We start from the raw sequence: 6596 nt of genomic DNA on the forward strand, positions 1-6596 counted from the left end.
TCTTTCAAAATTCATGCGCCAAATCAAGCGTTCTAAACTACAAATGGCCGAAATTCTTTTGTAGCATGAAATCTGTAGGAAATTCGATAACGAGGTTCGGCCATAATTCCCAAAATCAGTACCAAATTCGTACCAAACCCCCTTTTCAGAAAGATGAAGTGTAGTTGGCCAAAATTGATTTTTTTAATTTTGTTTGTCCAGGATCTCTTTCATTGATCCTATCCAAAGAAAGGGACATGTTGTTGACACCCAATTTTGATCATCCGCAATGTAAATTAGTTATCGAGCTTCTTCGATTTTAAACAATTTGAAGTAATTACTTTAGTAAAATACTAAAATATTTTTGAGTTATTTTTAGTAGTTTTGTCATTTTTAATGATTATATAGTTTTATATGGTTATTTAAAAAGCTTGTTAATTAATTAGCGTTAATTCACTATATATATATATATATTATACCCATCATCTACCCAATTACCCATACCTATAATTTGCTATACCCCTAACCTATCCCACCCATGCCCACGTGTTCCAATTCCAATTCCTATACTTTCCAGCAACATATCACCGCCCAGCCCCTTACTTAATTCCTTCACTCAACTGCCAACATATACAACATCAATAATTCCCACCCACTAGAACATATATTGTTACACAACAATTCATATTTAAACCATTTACACATATTTCTACTACAAAACAAAGATCATAACAGAATTTCAAACGCGTGCGTATGCCCATGCCGTCGTGCGCTCTGTCACATCTTTTTCTTCAAGCATGCCCGACAAACAGTACACTGGAGGGATGACTTCTCTGGTTTTTCTGGTCCTTGGCTTCAATTTCGTTGGTTTTTGTCGAAGATTGGAGGATTTTTGGAATGATTCGAAGCATATTCCTTATCCTATTTTGGGGTTTGAATTTCGAAATTCGAATTTCATTCAAAAAATACCCGAGAATCCTTATCCATTTTCCCCCAGTTCTTCTCCTATATGAGGTCACTTCTTCTACAGTGGTAGGGCGGATTTTTTTTTTTGGATTTCTTTAAAGACAAAATATAGGTTCAAAAATATAGTGATTTTACCTTGAAGACAAGAAAAATCTGTTGAAGTTACTAACATTCCTGTCAAGTCGAGAAAGGCTCTTGAACTTGAAGTTTTCAGTTCGTTAATTTTCTTCGGTGAAGTTTCGTCGTGGTGTGGAAATTGACTTCTGCTCGCCGTCTCGGACGCTGCTCATAAAGAGGTAACCCCCTAATTTATATTTATTTCTTTTTATTTATGATGTTTTCTTCATCTTTTTATTTCGGTATGACATTTCTGGCATAGTCGAAGTCTTTACTCTGTAGTTTGGATTTGATTATTTGTTGTTGGTATCATGATAGTTTAGTCTTTATCGTCCTTGTCATTTATCGATTATTCAAATTTAGGTGTTAACTGTAAGATTTAAGTATTGTTTTGCTCGGATTTTCATTTTTGTTCTACTGTTTGGTTGCTTGGAATTTATTTAGTTAATATTTTAGTGTTATGAATAACTCACTTCACTATTCATTATATTATATACTAAATCTTTTTTGGTTTCAAGCATGAATAAAAATTAGCAAAATCTTTCTGGTTTTTTTCTCTAGCTCAAATATTATATAATGTATCCCTGTGTGGATTAGCGTGGATGTCTTTCTTAGTTTGCTGATTATGTATGTGCTCAATAAGATCGAGTTCTATAATTTGATTTCGTGAGGGAACTGTTTTTTACTGTCACTTACGATCCAAGTTCGAGTCAATAACTTGTCTTGATACCTACTGATTACTTTCTTAGATGTAGCTAGTATGACTATAATGTTGTTCTTTAATCGAATGAAGCATGGTTTGGGTTTATTCGGTTAAGGGTCGCCATACTTAGCTATTGGAACGTAGCAGTACCCTTTTTCTTTGCCAAAAATTGACTGACTTAGTCCGTGCTTTCCCTTTTGTTTTCTAAAACATGCCATTGGTCATTTCTAAATGTTCCTTAAAGTTCAAGTCTTTCCATTTTCAATAGTTTAGTACTTAATTGTTAAAATTTGATATTATGTGTTGCTTTGATTAAATTAAATCATGTTCAAAGGTGAGCTTGTTTTCCAAGTTATCTTTGTGACAATAGTTACCTTGCCTTAGTTCATGCATATTCTAGTCTAGTAAGGTATAGCATGTTTATGATGATGTTCCTTTGTTTAAATGACACTTTTTGCTAATGAGGGTACATGTATGGATTTGTTTCCAATTAAGTTAAGTTGAATGTAGTCTTTTGCTTTTAAATGCATGGTTTTTTAAAAAAATGAATATATAAATTGTGTTTTCCTTGAAACATGAGGAGTTAAGCATTGACAATAATCTTATTCACTATGAAATGCTTAACTTTTTCCTCACTTTTAATAAAGAGACATGCCTCAATTTATTAATGCTTATTTACTTTTCATATAGGTCTGTTAATGTTGGGGTCTGAATGGAACAAATTAGTAATAACTAATCAGCCATATAGTGACCATTTGGATGGTCTCAATTAGTATGTCAAATTTCGTCCTTTTAAATCTCTGAGTTTTGATTGGTATTATTTATTTTGCCTTCTATCATCCAGTCTAGCATGCGTGTCTATTTTTTTTTTACACTCTTCTATATTAAATCAATGATTTATCACTTACGTATTTTTATTTTATGTTGCATGTGATGTTCGTCTGAGTCTTTGTGGACTTTCTCCTTCCTGTGCATTTTCGGGGTGAGCCACGGAGTCTCAATTCTCTTCATCGAGTCAACTTCATCCCGGAAGCTAAATACAGATGTACGGGAAGTTGATATACAGTCTATATACAGTTGTGATACAGAGAAATAGGTCAAAAGTCCTAAATGCAGGTGGCCCAACTACTCAGTCCAGGCGTACAAAAACTAAGTGTTGGGTCAGATTTTCGTATTTTCATTATTTTATTTATTTATTATTTAATTCGGATTGTAATAATTTATTTACTTATGTAATTTATGCTTGCTTAGATATTAATTTTAATTTATTTTAACTTAATTAGATTCCCTTAAAGATAAACCAATTCATGTTAATTTACTCTTTAAATGATTTTCTACCTTTACTTAGTCATGTATATTATTTTCATTATTTAAGTTTGATCATTTTTTTTAAAAAAAATTTAAGTCTTTGTTTTTTTTAAGTTAATATTTTCAAAGTTAGTCAAATAATTTTTTAAATCGTCGGATAATCGCGCGTTAGCGGCCAATTTGAATGCTTAACACCTTCTCAAAGTGGAAATAAGAACTTCATACCCTTTTCTCTGAATTTTTAAGACTTAAATCTGTTAGGGTCTTTTAAATTAAGTTTTTTTTTATTTCTTTAATAAATTAAGTGATGATTCTTCTTTTCTAAAATTGATTTTTTCTCTAAAAAGTTGAAGTTAATTTTAAACCGTCTTTTTCTCCATAACACATATCCTCACTCTCCTCCTAGCAGGTTGTTAGAGAAGTATTTTTTTGATAGCAAATCTGGTTCATTTGGTTCAGAAACTTTTGTTGGGCAATTAGGACAATAATGAAGATGCACTTCAAATGGCCATTCTGTACTTCATTCATATCTTTTTTTTTCTCAACTTGGTAATACAACCATACCAGTGGATGATTTTAGAGTAGTTGAGGATGGTCGGTACGAGCATTTCCCATGGGATCAACTCGTATACTCCAAATTGATGAGAAATATGAGACAAGAATTTATAACTGTTAAACAGTTGTATCGTTTGGGAGGCATGCCCTACGTATTAAATGCATGGATGTATGAGAGTGCATCAGTATCAGTAGTGCATCTTGATATTGCAGTTAAAGAGAGAAATCAGATTCCAAGAATATGTAACTGTCGAGTTGTTGGTCTTAAGCCTAAATATGGAATATTTATGCCTAGCATGTTTAGCGAACCAAATTAAAATACTCTGTCATTTAATACAATCATTATCAAATTATCATAATGATTTGATAAATGTATCATTTTAGACTCAATCTATTTAAGATACAATCTTACATTTTTTTTAGGGAGGGGGGCTGTTTGATTTTCTCCTTCCTTTTCAGAATTCATGCACGAACATAGTGCCAACTCCTGAGGAGTTGTTGGCACTTGATCTACCAGGTGTTGAAGTTGGTGCATCTGATTTTCCATCAACATCATCTATCCCAATCACATCTGCTGCCAAATCTATCTAAGATGAACCACAAAATCTATTAGGATTTGAGAATTTCACTACAAGTCCTCCTAAACATTTATTAAGGAAGTCTAGCCAAGTCACTGAGAGATCATCTCCACCACCACCAAAAAGAATAAAAATTGTTCAAGGAAAGAAACATGTTCCTAAAAAAGCCAATGCAAAGAAAAAATAAGATCAAAATTCACAACTTATTAAGACGTCAGTTTAAAATTCTGAAATCCCATTTTCAACAAAAGGTGTTTCTGATACATTCTCGAAACCATCATCTATTCCAGTTCAACTTTTGGACATATCAATTTTGGAGTCATTGAAGAAGTATCTAATTGATTATGTAAGGTCTACTAAATAATTTATTTTACAATATATCTTATTTTAGTTATATATTAATTAGGTGAATTTTTATTGCACTAAGGTTGACCGCAAGTTTGGTGATCTTGAGAGTTTAATCAATTCAAACAACCGCAAGATTGGTGATCTTGAGAGTTTAATCAAATCAAACCACTTTGCAATGTTGAAAGCCATTGGCAAGGAAGGTGACTCGTTAATGAAGATAGTTTGATATTCATTTTCTTACTATTCTATTTTTATAAATTTTTATGAATTACTTTGATGGGTTATATATGTGTACATGCAGGACATGTCTGGGACAACCAATCTGAATAGGAAAAATAATTTTGATGGTTCTGGTAGGTTCGATCCTTCTTTCGAACAAAATTCTCCGACAAGTGTAGGGGAAGTGTGCAACAATGATCCAAAGTTTTCAAATTTACGTGACATTTAAGAACAAGTTCATGATCAGGAATCCAGTGAGGTATTTTATAGTCATTTAAATTTTAATACAAAATAGACATATATATCATGATTTCTTCATTTGATAATTATTTATTTGAAGTATAAAATCATAGTGTACTGTTTAGGTGTCATTGTTTTAATAGTTTTGTTTACGATACTCATAGATTGATGGATCAACAACGAATCAACAAGATCCCAAGGAGATAGTACATAATCCCATTTCTGTAGAAGCACCTGAAATATGCAAGGATGCGGAGGATTTATTGAGTACTGATAAGGTAATGTTAAATTCATAATGAAATTATACATCAGTGTTTGTGTTAATATGTCAAACATATCTAATACATTTTAGAATGTTAAGAAAAATGATATGCTAAGCATTATTCAAAATGTATCAGTACAAACACTTAAAATTGATACACTTTTAGATGATATTGGATTGTCTGATACAATAGCTTCTGAATCTGAAGTATTTCAAGATACAGGAGTTTTGATGACAAAAACGAATGTAATGTGACTTTTTCATAAGTTATGATATATAAGTATTTCAATGTATCAGTTTAACATATCACATATTTTGTAGGGTTCTTCATCAAATATTTGGTCAAATATCGAACAGGATATATCAGTAGAAACTGAAATGGCTGCTATATTTGTACATGATATTGGACGTGGCGATACAGATACAAATCAAGATAAGAATATAAGTCTTACAAATTTTTAGAGTGATTAAGGAATGTATTAAGTATTATTAACTTTAACAATGTGCACAACACACATTATATTATAATACTTCTCTTTAACTTCCTTATTTTATACAGAAGTCCAATAAATCAAATCCAAGTTCACTCGACTTTAGAAAGGATGTCTGCCTTTAATTCAAAAATTTTTGTTCCTATGGATGTTTAACCGTTGAATACTATTACTCCTGATGATGATCAGCTTCTCTGTGATAGTCAGTTGCCAACTACTCTTCCATACTTACAGATTATTGCTCATGATGATACAAAGACCCCGGGTCCACATAGCAGAATATCTTTAAAGATTTTCAAATCACCGTATTTAACATCATTTGGTTCAAGCGATAAAGGCAAGGAGAATATATTTTCTGATCTCCATTCGAAGCATCCATTTGAAGGCTTTACTATCTGTGATGAACCTCCAAGGGAAATACTCTTAGAATATTCCCAATGGATAGACAAAGGCCTTTTAAGAAATCATGTAACAAAGTAAGTAATCAATCTATATGTTGTAACACATTTTATTTAGTTTACATTTTACAATAATCTGATTAGTTATATTATTACAGAAAGTCAAAAGAAGACCACTATCAAGCTAGATGTTCTTTTATTGGCTTTGGAAAAATTGACTATGTTGTTGTATATCCCAATGACAAGAACTGATTTTATTTGATGTCTCAGCCAAAGAGATTTTGAAATGATGAGGTTAGGGATACTTCAGATACATTATTTATAAGATATGTGTTATAGTTTACGTATCTTCTATATTTTATTAAGACGGATACACTTTACAACACATTGATGTCATATTTTACTACCTTCACAAGAAATCAAAGCTTCAAA

At 31.7% G+C, this 6596-nt stretch overlaps 1 long non-coding RNA gene across 1 annotated transcript; it reads left to right on the plus strand.

Moving 5' to 3' along the window:
- Positions 1–545: 545 nt before the first annotated feature.
- On the plus strand, positions 546–3044 carry LOC129876676 (uncharacterized). The gene is made up of 2 exons (XR_008763397.1): positions 546–1241; positions 2456–3044. It is a non-coding gene; the product is annotated as an uncharacterized LOC129876676 (long non-coding RNA).
- The last annotated feature ends 3552 nt before the right edge of the window (positions 3045–6596 follow it).

This window comes from Solanum dulcamara, chromosome 12 (genome assembly GCF_947179165.1).
Source record: "Solanum dulcamara chromosome 12, daSolDulc1.2, whole genome shotgun sequence".
NCBI lineage: Eukaryota > Viridiplantae > Streptophyta > Magnoliopsida > Solanales > Solanaceae > Solanum > Solanum dulcamara.